At 47.1% G+C, this 16,153-nt stretch overlaps 24 non-coding genes across 24 annotated transcripts; 20 read left to right on the top strand and 4 right to left on the bottom strand.

Annotated features, from left to right (window-relative positions):
• Positions 1-1,088: 1,088 nt before the first annotated feature.
• On the top strand, positions 1,089-1,161 carry TRNAA-AGC (transfer RNA alanine (anticodon AGC)). Its single transcript has one exon. It is a non-coding gene; the product is annotated as a tRNA-Ala (tRNA).
• Positions 1,162-1,267: 106 nt separating this feature from the next.
• Positions 1,268-1,353, top strand: TRNAY-GUA (transfer RNA tyrosine (anticodon GUA)). The gene is given in 2 exon segments: positions 1,268-1,304; positions 1,318-1,353. It is a non-coding gene; the product is annotated as a tRNA-Tyr (tRNA).
• A 427-nt stretch (positions 1,354-1,780) lies between these two features.
• Positions 1,781-1,854, bottom strand: TRNAN-GUU (transfer RNA asparagine (anticodon GUU)). Its single transcript has one exon. It is a non-coding gene; the product is annotated as a tRNA-Asn (tRNA).
• Positions 1,855-2,691: 837 nt separating this feature from the next.
• TRNAA-AGC (transfer RNA alanine (anticodon AGC)) lies at positions 2,692-2,764 on the top strand. Its single transcript has one exon. It is a non-coding gene; the product is annotated as a tRNA-Ala (tRNA).
• Positions 2,765-2,870: 106 nt separating this feature from the next.
• Positions 2,871-2,956, top strand: TRNAY-GUA (transfer RNA tyrosine (anticodon GUA)). Its single transcript is given in 2 exon segments — positions 2,871-2,907; positions 2,921-2,956. It is a non-coding gene; the product is annotated as a tRNA-Tyr (tRNA).
• Positions 2,957-4,244: 1,288 nt separating this feature from the next.
• Positions 4,245-4,317, top strand: TRNAA-AGC (transfer RNA alanine (anticodon AGC)). Its single transcript has one exon. It is a non-coding gene; the product is annotated as a tRNA-Ala (tRNA).
• Positions 4,318-4,423: 106 nt separating this feature from the next.
• TRNAY-GUA (transfer RNA tyrosine (anticodon GUA)) lies at positions 4,424-4,509 on the top strand. Its single transcript is given in 2 exon segments — positions 4,424-4,460; positions 4,474-4,509. It is a non-coding gene; the product is annotated as a tRNA-Tyr (tRNA).
• A 1,288-nt stretch (positions 4,510-5,797) lies between these two features.
• Positions 5,798-5,870, top strand: TRNAA-AGC (transfer RNA alanine (anticodon AGC)). Its single transcript has one exon. It is a non-coding gene; the product is annotated as a tRNA-Ala (tRNA).
• A 106-nt stretch (positions 5,871-5,976) lies between these two features.
• Positions 5,977-6,062, top strand: TRNAY-GUA (transfer RNA tyrosine (anticodon GUA)). Its single transcript is given in 2 exon segments — positions 5,977-6,013; positions 6,027-6,062. It is a non-coding gene; the product is annotated as a tRNA-Tyr (tRNA).
• Positions 6,063-6,489: 427 nt separating this feature from the next.
• Positions 6,490-6,563, bottom strand: TRNAN-GUU (transfer RNA asparagine (anticodon GUU)). Its single transcript has one exon. It is a non-coding gene; the product is annotated as a tRNA-Asn (tRNA).
• An 838-nt stretch (positions 6,564-7,401) lies between these two features.
• On the top strand, positions 7,402-7,474 carry TRNAA-AGC (transfer RNA alanine (anticodon AGC)). The gene has a single exon. It is a non-coding gene; the product is annotated as a tRNA-Ala (tRNA).
• A 106-nt stretch (positions 7,475-7,580) lies between these two features.
• TRNAY-GUA (transfer RNA tyrosine (anticodon GUA)) lies at positions 7,581-7,666 on the top strand. The gene is given in 2 exon segments: positions 7,581-7,617; positions 7,631-7,666. It is a non-coding gene; the product is annotated as a tRNA-Tyr (tRNA).
• A 1,288-nt stretch (positions 7,667-8,954) lies between these two features.
• On the top strand, positions 8,955-9,027 carry TRNAA-AGC (transfer RNA alanine (anticodon AGC)). The gene has a single exon. It is a non-coding gene; the product is annotated as a tRNA-Ala (tRNA).
• A 106-nt stretch (positions 9,028-9,133) lies between these two features.
• On the top strand, positions 9,134-9,219 carry TRNAY-GUA (transfer RNA tyrosine (anticodon GUA)). Its single transcript is given in 2 exon segments — positions 9,134-9,170; positions 9,184-9,219. It is a non-coding gene; the product is annotated as a tRNA-Tyr (tRNA).
• A 1,288-nt stretch (positions 9,220-10,507) lies between these two features.
• On the top strand, positions 10,508-10,580 carry TRNAA-AGC (transfer RNA alanine (anticodon AGC)). Its single transcript has one exon. It is a non-coding gene; the product is annotated as a tRNA-Ala (tRNA).
• Positions 10,581-10,686: 106 nt separating this feature from the next.
• TRNAY-GUA (transfer RNA tyrosine (anticodon GUA)) lies at positions 10,687-10,772 on the top strand. The gene is given in 2 exon segments: positions 10,687-10,723; positions 10,737-10,772. It is a non-coding gene; the product is annotated as a tRNA-Tyr (tRNA).
• A 424-nt stretch (positions 10,773-11,196) lies between these two features.
• Positions 11,197-11,270, bottom strand: TRNAN-GUU (transfer RNA asparagine (anticodon GUU)). The gene has a single exon. It is a non-coding gene; the product is annotated as a tRNA-Asn (tRNA).
• An 839-nt stretch (positions 11,271-12,109) lies between these two features.
• Positions 12,110-12,182, top strand: TRNAA-AGC (transfer RNA alanine (anticodon AGC)). The gene has a single exon. It is a non-coding gene; the product is annotated as a tRNA-Ala (tRNA).
• Positions 12,183-12,288: 106 nt separating this feature from the next.
• Positions 12,289-12,374, top strand: TRNAY-GUA (transfer RNA tyrosine (anticodon GUA)). Its single transcript is given in 2 exon segments — positions 12,289-12,325; positions 12,339-12,374. It is a non-coding gene; the product is annotated as a tRNA-Tyr (tRNA).
• Positions 12,375-12,801: 427 nt separating this feature from the next.
• Positions 12,802-12,875, bottom strand: TRNAN-GUU (transfer RNA asparagine (anticodon GUU)). Its single transcript has one exon. It is a non-coding gene; the product is annotated as a tRNA-Asn (tRNA).
• An 838-nt stretch (positions 12,876-13,713) lies between these two features.
• TRNAA-AGC (transfer RNA alanine (anticodon AGC)) lies at positions 13,714-13,786 on the top strand. Its single transcript has one exon. It is a non-coding gene; the product is annotated as a tRNA-Ala (tRNA).
• Positions 13,787-13,892: 106 nt separating this feature from the next.
• TRNAY-GUA (transfer RNA tyrosine (anticodon GUA)) lies at positions 13,893-13,978 on the top strand. Its single transcript is given in 2 exon segments — positions 13,893-13,929; positions 13,943-13,978. It is a non-coding gene; the product is annotated as a tRNA-Tyr (tRNA).
• A 1,338-nt stretch (positions 13,979-15,316) lies between these two features.
• Positions 15,317-15,389, top strand: TRNAA-AGC (transfer RNA alanine (anticodon AGC)). Its single transcript has one exon. It is a non-coding gene; the product is annotated as a tRNA-Ala (tRNA).
• A 106-nt stretch (positions 15,390-15,495) lies between these two features.
• Positions 15,496-15,581, top strand: TRNAY-GUA (transfer RNA tyrosine (anticodon GUA)). Its single transcript is given in 2 exon segments — positions 15,496-15,532; positions 15,546-15,581. It is a non-coding gene; the product is annotated as a tRNA-Tyr (tRNA).
• Positions 15,582-16,153: the final 572 nt, after the last annotated feature.

The following is a 16,153-nucleotide window of genomic DNA, read 5'->3' as shown; positions in this document are numbered from 1 at the left end:
CATAACATGCGATGCCAGCAAAAGAGACCATGGTTCCTGGGAAAACACGGCTAAGCTCCTTCCCTCTATCGACAAAGAGCTCTTTTAGAAAGGTCTCTTCTGTAGTATCTAGGGAGTTCAAAAGGTAGGTAGCGAGCAAGCAACAGGGCTTTTTATTGGAAAAGCAAAAGTGGCCCACGTCCCTGGGTGGGCTTGAACCACCAACCTTTCGGTTAACAGCCGAACGCGCTAACCGATTGCGCCACAGAGACGCAGATGTCTGGCCTTTCCACGGGAACTCCCAGCCAGGCCAGGCGCAGGTTCCTCAGGGGAACCTTTGAACATAATATGACAAAAAGAAATCAGCAAAAACAAAGAGACAATTGCCGGTGCTCAGTAGAGCTCAAGTTGCCGACAATAAGATCCTGCTGTCGGATTCCATCCCATAGACACCCTCCCTTCTAGTCACTTTTCAAAAGTCAGTCGATAAGTACAATTCTCCTCAAGGTAGCAGCATCCAGCAGCAGAGTGGCGCAGCGGAAGCGTGCTGGGCCCATAACCCAGAGGTCGATGGATCGAAACCATCCTCTGCTATGAGATCATTTTCATAGAAGTCGCCAAATCTCTTCTGTCAACACAAACGCGTTTCTGATCAAAAATATAAACCAAAGGCCCAAATCCCTGCTCATCACATGCTGATGGAAAAAGAAGAATTCCCCACGTCACAGCATTTCCTATAGCCCGGGTGTTTTTCAGCCCCACAGCCAAAAAGACCAATGGCTCTGCATGCGTATTTGCTGCGTCGCAACTTTCTTCTCCAAATTATTAAGGCTTTTTTCATGCCTTACCACTCAGTTCTGCACATATGTGCAAAGGGTTTGCTTGGAAGAGGTGTGCATGTATTCATAAGCCCCCCGTCACCCTATAAACTCCTCCGATGATCTTCTACTATGGCAAAATGGTATCCGCACTTAAAAAAAAAAAAAAAAAAAAAAAGCGATCTACTTTTCAGAAATCAGTTGCCATGTAACAATGCAACGTCACACCTGACTTTATGTGAAAGCCACCACAGGGTGTGGGAAGAAAGTAAAGGCAAGTCTACCATGCCAGGGGGGTTAGCTCAAGTGGTAGAGCGCTCGCTTAGCATGCGAGAGGTAGCGGGATCGATGCCCGCATTCTCCAAAGCTGATTTTGTTTTTTTCACATGGTAGTAGAGAGTTTCTTTTTACCTCATGCGCAAGGCTCCAACAGCTAAAACTAGGAGGCTTTCAAGCATGAGCAAAACATACCTTCGATAGCTCAGCTGGTAGAGCGGAGGACTGTAGCAGTAAATTAGCAATCCTTAGGTCGCTGGTTCAATTCCGGCTCGAAGGAATTTTTTGTGAATTCTATCGGATGGTTCATCCTCCTGGTCAACACAGCCCAGGTATGCTCCTTCAGTCCATCTAAAACAGGTCTTTTAGAAAGGTTTCCTCCGTTGTACCCGAGGAGGTCAAAACAAAGGCAGAGAGCAACAGAGATTTACTTGTTGGGAGAGCAGCTCAGCTGAAAACCAACATGGAATCTTTTCCACCCATAACATGCGATGCCAGCAAAAGAGACCATGGTTCCTGGGAAAGCACGGCTAAGCTCCTTCCCTCTATCGACAAAGAGCTCTTTTAGAAAGGTCTCTTCTGTAGTATCTAGGGAGTTCAAAAGGTAGATAGCGAGCAAGCAACAGGGCTTTTTATTGGAAGAGCAGATGAAAGCCAACGTGGAATCTTCTTCCCCCGTAGCATGCTACTCAAGCAAAAGTGGCCCATGTCCCTGGGTGGGCTTGAACCACCAACCTTTCGGTTAACAGCCGAACGCGCTAACCGATTGCGCCACAGAGACGCAGATGTCTGGCCTTTCCACGGGAACTCCCAGCCCGGCCAGGCGCAGGTTCCTCAGGGGAACCTTTGAACATAATATGACAAAAAGAAATCAGCAAAAACAAAGAGACAATTGCCGGTGCTCAGTAGAGCTCAAGTTGCCGACAATAAGATCCTGCTGTCGGATTCCATCCCATAGACACCCTCCCTTCTAGTCACTTTTCAAAAGTCAGTCGATAAGTACAATTCTCCTCAAGGTAGCAGCATCCAGCAGCAGAGTGGCGCAGCGGAAGCGTGCTGGGCCCATAACCCAGAGGTCGATGGATCGAAACCATCCTCTGCTATGAGATCATTTTCATAGAAGTCGCCAAATCTCTTCTGTCAACACAAACGCGTTTCTGATCAAAAATATAAACCAAAGGCTCAAATCCCTGCTCATCGCATGCTGATGGACAAAGAAGAATTCCCCACGTCACAGCATTTCCTATAGCCCGGGTGTTTTTCAGCCCCACAGCCAAAAAGACCAATGGCTCTGCATGCGTATTTGCTGCGTCGCAACTTTCTTCTCCAAATTATTAAGGCTTTTTTCATGCCTTACCACTCAGTTCTGCACATATGTGCAAAGGGTTTGCTTGGAAGAGGTGTGCATGTATTCATAAGCCCCCCGTCACCCTATAAACTCCTCCGATGATCTTCTACTATGGCAAAATGGTATCCGCACTTAAAAAACAAAAAAAAAAAAAAAAGCGATCTACTTTTCAGAAATCAGTTGCCATGTAACAATGCAACGTCACACCTGACTTTATGTGAAAGCCACCACAGGGTGTGGGAAGAAAGTAAAGGCAAGTCTACCATGCCAGGGGGGTTAGCTCAAGTGGTAGAGCGCTCGCTTAGCATGCGAGAGGTAGCGGGATCGATGCCCGCATTCTCCAAAGCTGATTTTGTTTTTTTCACATGGTAGTAGAGAGTTTCTTTTTACCTCATGCTCAAGGCTCCAACAGCTAAAACTAGGAGGCTTTCAAGCAAGAGCAAAACATGCCTTCGATAGCTCAGCTGGTAGAGCGGAGGACTGTAGCAGTAAATCAGCAATCCTTAGGTCGCTGGTTCAATTCCGGCTCGAAGGAATTTTTTGTGAATTCTATCGGATGGTTCATCCTCCTGGTCAACACAGCCCAGGTATGCTCCTTCTGTCCATCTACAACAGGTCTTTTAGAAAGGTTTCCTCCGTTGTACCCGAGGAGGTCAAAACAAAGGCAGAGAGCAACAGAGATTTACTTGTTGGGAGAGCAGCTCAGCTGAAACCCAACATGGAATCTTTTCCACCCATAACATGCGATGCCAGCAAAAGAGACCATGGTTCCTGGGAAAACACGGCTAAGCTCCTTCCCTCTATCGACAAAGAGCTCTTTTAGAAAGGTCTCTTCTGTAGTATCTAGGGAGTTCAAAAGGTAGGTAGCGAGCAAGCAACAGGGCTTTTTATTGGAAAAGCAAAAGTGGCCCACGTCCCTGGGTGGGCTTGAACCATCAACCTTTCGGTTAACAGCCAAACGCGCTAACCGATTGCGCCACAGAGACGCAGATGTCTGGCCTTTCCACGGGAACTCCCAGCCAGGCCAGGCACAGGTTACTCAGGGGAACCTTTGAACATAATATGACAAAAAGAAATCAGCAAAAACAAAGAGACAATTGCCGGTGCTCAGTAGAGCTCAAGTTGCCGACAATAAGATCCTGCTGTCGGATTCCATCCCATAGACACCCTCCCTTCTAGTCACTTTTCAAAAGTCAGTCGATAAGTACAATTCTCCTCAAGGTAGCAGCATCCAGCAGCAGAGTGGCGCAGCGGAAGCGTGCTGGGCCCATAACCCAGAGGTCGATGGATCGAAACCATCCTCTGCTATGAGATCATTTTCATAGAAGTCGCCAAATCTCTTCTGTCAACACAAACGCGTTTCTGATCAAAAATATAAACCAAAGGCCCAAATCCCTGCTCATCACATGCTGATGGAAAAAGAAGAATTCCCCACGTCACAGCATTTCCTATAGCCCGGGTGTTTTTCAGCCCCACAGCCAAAAAGACCAATGGCTCTGCATGCGTATTTGCTGCGTCGCAACTTTCTTCTCCAAATATTTAAGGCTTTTTTCATGCCTTACCACTCAGTTCTGCACATATGTGCAAAGGGTTTGCTTGGAAGAGGTGTGCATGTATTCATAAGCCCCCCGTCACCCTATAAACTCCTCCGATGATCTTCTACTATGGCAAAATGGTATCCGCACTTAAAAAAAAAAAAAAAAAAAAAAAGCGATCTACTTTTCAGAAATCAGTTGCCATGTAACAATGCAACGTCACACCTGACTTTATGTGAAAGCCACCACAGGGTGTGGGAAGAAAGTAAAGGCAAGTCTACCATGCCAGGGGGGTTAGCTCAAGTGGTAGAGCGCTCGCTTAGCATGCGAGAGGTAGCGGGATCGATGCCCGCATTCTCCAAAGCTGATTTTGTTTTTTTCACATGGTAGTAGAGAGTTTCTTTTTACCTCATGCTCAAGGCTCCAACAGCTAAAACTAGGAGGCTTTCAAGCATGAGCAAAACATGCCTTCGATAGCTCAGCTGGTAGAGCGGAGGACTGTAGCAGTAAATCAGCAATCCTTAGGTCGCTGGTTCAATTCCGGCTCGAAGGAATTTTTTGTGAATTCTATCGGATGGTTCATCCTCCTGGTCAACACAGCCCAGGTATGCTCCTTCTGTCCATCTACAACAGGTCTTTTAGAAAGGTTTCCTCCGTTGTACCCGAGGAGGTCAAAACAAAGGCAGAGAGCAACAGAGATTTACTTGTTGGGAGAGCAGCTCAGCTGAAACCCAACATGGAATCTTTTCCACCCATAACATGCGATGCCAGCAAAAGAGACCATGGTTCCTGGGAAAACACGGCTAAGCTCCTTCCCTCTATCGACAAAGAGCTCTTTTAGAAAGGTCTCTTCTGTAGTATCTAGGGAGTTCAAAAGGTAGGTAGCGAGCAAGCAACAGGGCTTTTTATTGGAAAAGCAAAAGTGGCCCACGTCCCTGGGTGGGCTTGAACCACCAACCTTTCGGTTAACAGCCGAACGCGCTAACCGATTGCGCCACAGAGACGCAGATGTCTGGCCTTTCCACGGGAACTCCCAGCCAGGCCAGGCGCAGGTTCCTCAGGGGAACCTTTGAACATAATATGACAAAAAGAAATCAGCAAAAACAAAGAGACAATTGCCGGTGCTCAGTAGAGCTCAAGTTGCCGACAATAAGATCCTGCTGTCGGATTCCATCCCATAGACACCCTCCCTTCTAGTCACTTTTCAAAAGTCAGTCGATAAGTACAATTCTCCTCAAGGTAGCAGCATCCAGCAGCAGAGTGGCGCAGCGGAAGCGTGCTGGGCCCATAACCCAGAGGTCGATGGATCGAAACCATCCTCTGCTATGAGATCATTTTCATAGAAGTCGCCAAATCTCTTCTGTCAACACAAACGCGTTTCTGATCAAAAATATAAACCAAAGGCCCAAATCCCTGCTCATCACATGCTGATGGAAAAAGAAGAATTCCCCACGTCACAGCATTTCCTATAGCCCGGGTGTTTTTCAGCCCCACAGCCAAAAAGACCAATGGCTCTGCATGCGTATTTGCTGCGTCGCAACTTTCTTCTCCAAATTATTAAGGCTTTTTTCATGCCTTACCACTCAGTTCTGCACATATGTGCAAAGGGTTTGCTTGGAAGAGGTGTGCATGTATTCATAAGCCCCCCGTCACCCTATAAACTCCTCCGATGATCTTCTACTATGGCAAAATGGTATCCGCACTTAAAAAAAAAAAAAAAAAAAAAAAGCGATCTACTTTTCAGAAATCAGTTGCCATGTAACAATGCAACGTCACACCTGACTTTATGTGAAAGCCACCACAGGGTGTGGGAAGAAAGTAAAGGCAAGTCTACCATGCCAGGGGGGTTAGCTCAAGTGGTAGAGCGCTCGCTTAGCATGCGAGAGGTAGCGGGATCGATGCCCGCATTCTCCAAAGCTGATTTTGTTTTTTTCACATGGTAGTAGAGAGTTTCTTTTTACCTCATGCTCAAGGCTCCAACAGCTAAAACTAGGAGGCTTTCAAGCATGAGCAAAACATGCCTTCGATAGCTCAGCTGGTAGAGCGGAGGACTGTAGCAGTAAATCAGCAATCCTTAGGTCGCTGGTTCAATTCCGGCTCGAAGGAATTTTTTGTGAATTCTATCGGATGGTTCATCCTCCTGGTCAACACAGCCCAGGTATGCTCCTTCTGTCCATCTACAACAGGTCTTTTAGAAAGGTTTCCTCCGTTGTACCCGAGGAGGTCAAAACAAAGGCAGAGAGCAACAGAGATTTACTTGTTGGGAGAGCAGCTCAGCTGAAACCCAACATGGAATCTTTTCCACCCATAACATGCGATGCCAGCAAAAGAGACCATGGTTCCTGGGAAAACACGGCTAAGCTCCTTCCCTCTATCGACAAAGAGCTCTTTTAGAAAGGTCTCTTCTGTAGTATCTAGGGAGTTCAAAAGGTAGGTAGCGAGCAAGCAACAGGGCTTTTTATTGGAAGAGCAGATGAAAGCCAACGTGGAATCTTCTTCCCCCGTAGCATGCTACTCAAGCAAAAGTGGCCCATGTCCCTGGGTGGGCTTGAACCACCAACCTTTCGGTTAACAGCCGAACGCGCTAACCGATTGCGCCACAGAGACGCAGATGTCTGGCCTTTCCACGGGAACTCCCAGCCCGGCCAGGCGCAGGTTCCTCAGGGGAACCTTTGAACATAATATGACAAAAAGAAATCAGCAAAAACAAAGAGACAATTGCCGGTGCTCAGTAGAGCTCAAGTTGCCGACAATAAGATCCTGCTGTCGGATTCCATCCCATAGACACCCTCCCTTCTAGTCACTTTTCAAAAGTCAGTCGATAAGTACAATTCTCCTCAAGGTAGCAGCATCCAGCAGCAGAGTGGCGCAGCGGAAGCGTGCTGGGCCCATAACCCAGAGGTCGATGGATCGAAACCATCCTCTGCTATGAGATCATTTTCATAGAAGTCGCCAAATCTCTTCTGTCAACACAAACGCGTTTCTGATCAAAAATATAAACCAAAGGCTCAAATCCCTGCTCATCGCATGCTGATGGACAAAGAAGAATTCCCCACGTCACAGCATTTCCTATAGCCCGGGTGTTTTTCAGCCCCACAGCCAAAAAGACCAATGGCTCTGCATGCGTATTTGCTGCGTCGCAACTTTCTTCTCCAAATTATTAAGGCTTTTTTCATGCCTTACCACTCAGTTCTGCACATATGTGCAAAGGGTTTGCTTGGAAGAGGTGTGCATGTATTCATAAGCCCCCCGTCACCCTATAAACTCCTCCGATGATCTTCTACTATGGCAAAATGGTATCCGCACTTAAAAAACAAAAAAAAAAAAAAAAAGCGATCTACTTTTCAGAAATCAGTTGCCATGTAACAATGCAACGTCACACCTGACTTTATGTGAAAGCCACCACAGGGTGTGGGAAGAAAGTAAAGGCAAGTCTACCATGCCAGGGGGGTTAGCTCAAGTGGTAGAGCGCTCGCTTAGCATGCGAGAGGTAGCGGGATCGATGCCCGCATTCTCCAAAGCTGATTTTGTTTTTTTCACATGGTAGTAGAGAGTTTCTTTTTACCTCATGCTCAAGGCTCCAACAGCTAAAACTAGGAGGCTTTCAAGCAAGAGCAAAACATGCCTTCGATAGCTCAGCTGGTAGAGCGGAGGACTGTAGCAGTAAATCAGCAATCCTTAGGTCGCTGGTTCAATTCCGGCTCGAAGGAATTTTTTGTGAATTCTATCGGATGGTTCATCCTCCTGGTCAACACAGCCCAGGTATGCTCCTTCTGTCCATCTACAACAGGTCTTTTAGAAAGGTTTCCTCCGTTGTACCCGAGGAGGTCAAAACAAAGGCAGAGAGCAACAGAGATTTACTTGTTGGGAGAGCAGCTCAGCTGAAACCCAACATGGAATCTTTTCCACCCATAACATGCGATGCCAGCAAAAGAGACCATGGTTCCTGGGAAAACACGGCTAAGCTCCTTCCCTCTATCGACAAAGAGCTCTTTTAGAAAGGTCTCTTCTGTAGTATCTAGGGAGTTCAAAAGGTAGGTAGCGAGCAAGCAACAGGGCTTTTTATTGGAAAAGCAAAAGTGGCCCACGTCCCTGGGTGGGCTTGAACCATCAACCTTTCGGTTAACAGCCAAACGCGCTAACCGATTGCGCCACAGAGACGCAGATGTCTGGCCTTTCCACGGGAACTCCCAGCCAGGCCAGGCACAGGTTACTCAGGGGAACCTTTGAACATAATATGACAAAAAGAAATCAGCAAAAACAAAGAGACAATTGCCGGTGCTCAGTAGAGCTCAAGTTGCCGACAATAAGATCCTGCTGTCGGATTCCATCCCATAGACACCCTCCCTTCTAGTCACTTTTCAAAAGTCAGTCGATAAGTACAATTCTCCTCAAGGTAGCAGCATCCAGCAGCAGAGTGGCGCAGCGGAAGCGTGCTGGGCCCATAACCCAGAGGTCGATGGATCGAAACCATCCTCTGCTATGAGATCATTTTCATAGAAGTCGCCAAATCTCTTCTGTCAACACAAACGCGTTTCTGATCAAAAATATAAACCAAAGGCCCAAATCCCTGCTCATCACATGCTGATGGAAAAAGAAGAATTCCCCACGTCACAGCATTTCCTATAGCCCGGGTGTTTTTCAGCCCCACAGCCAAAAAGACCAATGGCTCTGCATGCGTATTTGCTGCGTCGCAACTTTCTTCTCCAAATTATTAAGGCTTTTTTCATGCCTTACCACTCAGTTCTGCACATATGTGCAAAGGGTTTGCTTGGAAGAGGTGTGCATGTATTCATAAGCCCCCCGTCACCCTATAAACTCCTCCGATGATCTTCTACTATGGCAAAATGGTATCCGCACTTAAAAAAAAAAAAAAAAAAAAAAAGCGATCTACTTTTCAGAAATCAGTTGCCATGTAACAATGCAACGTCACACCTGACTTTATGTGAAAGCCACCACAGGGTGTGGGAAGAAAGTAAAGGCAAGTCTACCATGCCAGGGGGGTTAGCTCAAGTGGTAGAGCGCTCGCTTAGCATGTGAGAGGTAGCGGGATCGATGCCCGCATTCTCCAAAGCTGATTTTGTTTTTTTCACATGGTAGTAGAGAGTTTCTTTTTACCTCATGCTCAAGGCTCCAACAGCTAAAACTAGGAGGCTTTCAAGCATGAGCAAAACATGCCTTCGATAGCTCAGCTGGTAGAGCGGAGGACTGTAGCAGTAAATCAGCAATCCTTAGGTCGCTGGTTCAATTCCGGCTCGAAGGAATTTTTTGTGAATTCTATCGGATGGTTCATCCTCCTGGTCAACACAGCCCAGGTATGCTCCTTCTGTCCATCTACAACAGGTCTTTTAGAAAGGTTTCCTCCGTTGTACCCGAGGAGGTCAAAACAAAGGCAGAGAGCAACAGAGATTTACTTGTTGGGAGAGCAGCTCAGCTGAAACCCAACATGGAATCTTTTCCACCCATAACATGCGATGCCAGCAAAAGAGACCATGGTTCCTGGGAAAACACGGCTAAGCTCCTTCCCTCTATCGACAAAGAGCTCTTTTAGAAAGGTCTCTTCTGTAGTATCTAGGGAGTTCAAAAGGTAGGTAGCGAGCAAGCAACAGGGCTTTTTATTGGAAAAGCAAAAGTGGCCCACGTCCCTGGGTGGGCTTGAACCACCAACCTTTCGGTTAACAGCCGAACGCGCTAACCGATTGCGCCACAGAGACGCAGATGTCTGGCCTTTCCACGGGAACTCCCAGCCAGGCCAGGCGCAGGTTCCTCAGGGGAACCTTTGAACATAATATGACAAAAAGAAATCAGCAAAAACAAAGAGACAATTGCCGGTGCTCAGTAGAGCTCAAGTTGCCGACAATAAGATCCTGCTGTCGGATTCCATCCCATAGACACCCTCCCTTCTAGTCACTTTTCAAAAGTCAGTCGATAAGTACAATTCTCCTCAAGGTAGCAGCATCCAGCAGCAGAGTGGCGCAGCGGAAGCGTGCTGGGCCCATAACCCAGAGGTCGATGGATCGAAACCATCCTCTGCTATGAGATCATTTTCATAGAAGTCGCCAAATCTCTTCTGTCAACACAAACGCGTTTCTGATCAAAAATATAAACCAAAGGCCCAAATCCCTGCTCATCACATGCTGATGGAAAAAGAAGAATTCCCCACGTCACAGCATTTCCTATAGCCCGGGTGTTTTTCAGCCCCACAGCCAAAAAGACCAATGGCTCTGCATGCGTATTTGCTGCGTCGCAACTTTCTTCTCCAAATTATTAAGGCTTTTTTCATGCCTTACCACTCAGTTCTGCACATATGTGCAAAGGGTTTGCTTGGAAGAGGTGTGCATGTATTCATAAGCCCCCCGTCACCCTATAAACTCCTCCGATGATCTTCTACTATGGCAAAATGGTATCCGCACTTAAAAAAAAAAAAAAAAAAAAAAAGCGATCTACTTTTCAGAAATCAGTTGCCATGTAACAATGCAACGTCACACCTGACTTTATGTGAAAGCCACCACAGGGTGTGGGAAGAAAGTAAAGGCAAGTCTACCATGCCAGGGGGGTTAGCTCAAGTGGTAGAGCGCTCGCTTAGCATGCGAGAGGTAGCGGGATCGATGCCCGCATTCTCCAAAGCTGATTTTGTTTTTTTCACATGGTAGTAGAGAGTTTCTTTTTACCTCATGCGCAAGGCTCCAACAGCTAAAACTAGGAGGCTTTCAAGCATGAGCAAAACATGCCTTCGATAGCTCAGCTGGTAGAGCGGAGGACTGTAGCAGTAAATTAGCAATCCTTAGGTCGCTGGTTCAATTCCGGCTCGAAGGAATTTTTTGTGAATTCTATCGGATGGTTCATCCTCCTGGTCAACACAGCCCAGGTATGCTCCTTCAGTCCATCTAAAACAGGTCTTTTAGAAAGGTTTCCTCCGTTGTACCCGAGGAGGTCAAAACAAAGGCAGAGAGCAACAGAGATTTACTTGGGAGAGCAGCTCAGCTGAAAACCAACATGGAATCTTTTCCACCCATAACATGCGATGCCAGCAAAAGAGACCATGGTTCCTGGGAAAGCACGGCTAAGCTCCTTCCCTCTATCGACAAAGAGCTCTTTTAGAAAGGTCTCTTCTGTAGTATCTAGGGAGTTCAAAAGGTAGATAGCGAGCAAGCAACAGGGCTTTTTATTGGAAGAGCAGATGAAAGCCAACGTGGAATCTTCTTCCCCCGTAGCATGCTACTCAAGCAAAAGTGGCCCATGTCCCTGGGTGGGCTTGAACCACCAACCTTTCGGTTAACAGCCGAACGCGCTAACCGATTGCGCCACAGAGACGCAGATGTCTGGCCTTTCCACGGGAACTCCCAGCCCGGCCAGGCGCAGGTTCCTCAGGGGAACCTTTGAACATAATATGACAAAAAGAAATCAGCAAAAACAAAGAGACAATTGCCGGTGCTCAGTAGAGCTCAAGTTGCCGACAATAAGATCCTGCTGTCGGATTCCATCCCATAGACACCCTCCCTTCTAGTCACTTTTCAAAAGTCAGTCGATAAGTACAATTCTCCTCAAGGTAGCAGCATCCAGCAGCAGAGTGGCGCAGCGGAAGCGTGCTGGGCCCATAACCCAGAGGTCGATGGATCGAAACCATCCTCTGCTATGAGATCATTTTCATAGAAGTCGCCAAATCTCTTCTGTCAACACAAATGCGTTTCTGATCAAAAATATAAACCAAAGGCTCAAATCCCTGCTCATCGCATGCTGATGGACAAAGAAGAATTCCCCACGTCACAGCATTTCCTATAGCCCGGGTGTTTTTCAGCCCCACAGCCAAAAAGACCAATGGCTCTGCATGCGTATTTGCTGCGTCGCAACTTTCTTCTCCAAATTATTAAGGCTTTTTTCATGCCTTACCACTCAGTTCTGCACATATGTGCAAAGGGTTTGCTTGGAAGAGGTGTGCATGTATTCATAAGCCCCCCGTCACCCTATAAACTCCTCCGATGATCTTCTACTATGGCAAAATGGTATCCGCACTTAAAAAAAAAAAAAAAAAAAAAAAAGCGATCTACTTTTCAGAAATCAGTTGCCATGTAACAATGCAACGTCACACCTGACTTTATGTGAAAGCCACCACAGGGTGTGGGAAGAAAGTAAAGGCAAGTCTACCATGCCAGGGGGGATTAGCTCAAGTGGTAGAGCGCTCGCTTAGCATGCGAGAGGTAGCGGGATCGATGCCCGCATTCTCCAAAGCTGATTTTGTTTTTTTCACATGGTAGTAGAGAGTTTCTTTTTACCTCATGCTCAAGGCTCCAACAGCTAAAACTAGGAGGCTTTCAAGCATGAGCAAAACATGCCTTCGATAGCTCAGCTGGTAGAGCGGAGGACTGTAGCAGTAAATCAGCAATCCTTAGGTCGCTGGTTCAATTCCGGCTCGAAGGAATTTTTTGTGAATTCTATCGGATGGTTCATCCTCCTGGTCAACACAGCCCAGGTATGCTCCTTCTGTCCATCTACAACAGGTCTTTTAGAAAGGTTTCCTCCGTTGTACCCGAGGAGGTCAAAACAAAGGCAGAGAGCAACAGAGATTTACTTGTTGGGAGAGCAGCTCAGCTGAAACCCAACATGGAATCTTTTCCACCCATAACATGCGATGCCAGCAAAAGAGACCATGGTTCCTGGGAAAACACGGCTAAGCTCCTTCCCTCTATCGACAAAGAGCTCTTTTAGAAAGGTCTCTTCTGTAGTATCTAGGGAGTTCAAAAGGTAGGTAGCGAGCAAGCAACAGGGCTTTTTATTGGAAGAGCAGATGAAAGCCAACGTGGAATCTTCTTCCCCCGTAGCATGCTACTCAAGCAAAAGTGGCCCATGTCCCTGGGTGGGCTTGAACCACCAACCTTTCGGTTAACAGCCGAACGCGCTAACCGATTGCGCCACAGAGACGCGGCTGTCTGGCCTTTCCACGGGAACTCCCAGCCAGGCCAGGCGCAGGTTCCTCAGGGGAACCTTTGAACATAATATGACAAAAAGAAATCAGCAAAAACAAAGAGACAATTGCCGGTGCTCAGTAGAGCTCAAGTTGCCGACAATAAGATCCTGCTGTCGGATTCCATCCCATAGACACCCTCCCTTCTAGTCACTTTTCAAAAGTCAGTCGATAAGTACAATTCTCCTCAAGGTAGCAGCATCCAGCAGCAGAGTGGCGCAGCGGAAGCGTGCTGGGCCCATAACCCAGAGGTCGATGGATCGAAACCATCCTCTGCTATGAGATCATTTTCATAGAAGTCGCCAAATCTCTTCTGTCAACACAAACGCGTTTCTGATCAAAAATATAAACCAAAGGCCCAAATCCCTGCTCATCACATGCTGATGGAAAAAGAAGAATTCCCCACGTCACAGCATTTCCTATAGCCCGGGTGTTTTTCAGCCCCACAGCCAAATAGACCAATGGCTCTGCATGCGTATTTGCTGCGTCGCAACTTTCTTCTCCAAATTATTAAGGCTTTTTTCATGCCTTACCACTCAGTTCTGCACATATGTGCAAAGGGTTTGCTTGGAAGAGGTGTGCATGTATTCATAAGCCCCCCGTCACCCTATAAACTCCTCCGATGATCTTCTACTATGGCAAAATGGTATCCGCACTTAAAAAAAAAAAAAAAAAAAAAAAAAGCGATCTACTTTTAGAAATCAGTTGCCATGTAACAATGCAACGTCACACCTGACTTTATGTGAAAGCCACCACAGGGTGTGGGAAGAAAGTAAAGGCAAGTCTACCATGCCAGGGGGGTTAGCTCAAGTGGTAGAGCGCTCGCTTAGCATGCGAGAGGTAGCGGGATCGATGCCCGCATTCTCCAAAGCTGATTTTGTTTTTTTCACATGGTAGTAGAGAGTTTCTTTTTACCTCATGCGCAAGGCTCCAACAGCTAAAACTAGGAGGCTTTCAAGCATGAGCAAAACATGCCTTCGATAGCTCAGCTGGTAGAGCGGAGGACTGTAGCAGTAAATTAGCAATCCTTAGGTCGCTGGTTCAATTCCGGCTCGAAGGAATTTTTTGTGAATTCTATCGGATGGTTCATCCTCCTGGTCAACACAGTCCAGGTATGCTCCTTCAGTCCATCTAAAACAGGTCTTTTAGAAAGGTTTCCTCCGTTGTACCCGAGGAGGTCAAAACAAAGGCAGAGAGCAACAGAGATTTACTTGTTGGGAGAGCAGCTCAGCTGAAAACCAACATGGAATCTTTTCCACCCATAACATGCGATGCCAGCAAAAGAGACCATGGTTCCTGGGAAAGCACGGCTAAGCTCCTTCCCTCTATCGACAAAGAGCTCTTTTAGAAAGGTCTCTTCTGTAGTATCTAGGGAGTTCAAAAGGTAGGTAGCGAGCAAGCAACAGGGCTTTTTATTGGAAGAGCAGATGAAAGCCAACGTGGAATCTTCTTCCCCCGTAGCATGCTACTCAAGCAAAAGTGGCCCATGTCCCTGGGTGGGCTTGAACCACCAACCTTTCGGTTAACAGCCGAACACGCTAACCGATTGCGCCACAGAGACGCAGATGTCTGGCCTTTCCACGGGAACTCCCAGCCCGGCCAGGCGCAGGTTCCTCAGGGGAACCTTTGAACATAATATGACAAAAAGAAATCAGCAAAAACAAAGAGACAATTGCCGGTGCTCAGTAGAGCTCAAGTTGCCGACAATAAGATCCTGCTGTCGGATTCCATCCCATAGACACCCTCCCTTCTAGTCACTTTTCAAAAGTCAGTCGATAAGTACAATTCTCCTCAAGGTAGCAGCATCCAGCAGCAGAGTGGCGCAGCGGAAGCGTGCTGGGCCCATAACCCAGAGGTCGATGGATCGAAACCATCCTCTGCTATGAGATCATTTTCATAGAAGTCGCCAAATCTCTTCTGTCAACACAAATGCGTTTCTGATCAAAAATATAAACCAAAGGCTCAAATCCCTGCTCATCGCATGCTGATGGACAAAGAAGAATTCCCCACGTCACAGCATTTCCTATAGCCCGGGTGTTTTTCAGCCCCACAGCCAAAAAGACCAATGGCTCTGCATGCGTATTTGCTGCGTCGCAACTTTCTTCTCCAAATTATTAAGGCTTTTTTCATGCCTTACCACTCAGTTCTGCACATATGTGCAAAGGGTTTGCTTGGAAGAGGTGTGCATGTATTCATAAGCCCCCCGTCACCCTATAAACTCCTCCGATGATCTTCTACTATGGCAAAATGGTATCCGCACTTAAAAAAAAAAAAAAAAAAAAAAAGCGATCTACTTTTCAGAAATCAGTTGCCTTGTAACAATGCAACGTCACACCTGACTTTATGTGAAAGCCACCACAGGGTGTGGGAAGAAAGTAAAGGCAAGTCTACCATGCCAGGGGGGTTAGCTCAAGTGGTAGAGCGCTCGCTTAGCATGCGAGAGGTAGCGGGATCGATGCCCGCATTCTCCAAAGCTGATTTTGTTTTTTTCACATGGTAGTAGAGAGTTTCTTTTTACCTCATGCGCAAGGCTCCAACAGCTAAAACTAGGAGGCTTTCAAGCATGAGCAAAACATGCCTTCGATAGCTCAGCTGGTAGAGCGGAGGACTGTAGCAGTAAATTAGCAATCCTTAGGTCGCTGGTTCAATTCCGGCTCGAAGGAATTTTTTGTGAATTCTATCGGATGGTTCATCCTCCTGGTCAACACAGCCCAGGTATGCTCCTTCAGTCCATCTAAAACAGGTCTTTTAGAAAGGTTTCCTCCGTTGTACCCGAGGAGGTCAAAACAAAGGCAGAGAGCAACAGAGATTTACTTGTTGGGAGAGCAGCTCAGCTGAAAACCAACATGGAATCTTTTCCACCCATAACATGCGATGCCAGCAAAAGAGACCATGGTTCCTGGGAAAGCACGGCTAAGCTCCTTCCCTCTATCGACAAAGAGCTCTTTTAGAAAGGTCTCTTCTGTAGTATCTAGGGAGTTCAAAGGGTAGGTAGCGAGCAAGCAACAGGGCTTTTTATTGGAAGAGCAGATGAAAGCCAACGTGGAATCTTCTTCCCCCGTAGCATGCTACTCAAGCAAAAGTGGCCCATGTCCCTGGGTGGGCTTGAACCACCAACCTTTCGGTTAACAGCCGAACACGCTAACCGATTGCGCCACAGAGACGCAGATGTCTGGCCTTTCCACGGGAACTCCCAGCCCGGCCAGGCGCAGGTTCCTCAGGGGAACCTTTGAAC

The sequence above is a fragment of the Anomaloglossus baeobatrachus genome, chromosome 3 (genome assembly GCF_048569485.1).
Source record: "Anomaloglossus baeobatrachus isolate aAnoBae1 chromosome 3, aAnoBae1.hap1, whole genome shotgun sequence".
Classification (NCBI taxonomy): domain Eukaryota; kingdom Metazoa; phylum Chordata; class Amphibia; order Anura; family Aromobatidae; genus Anomaloglossus; species Anomaloglossus baeobatrachus.
Note: the sequence above shows the minus strand (reverse complement) of the source record. Positions and strands in the feature narration are given on the sequence as shown.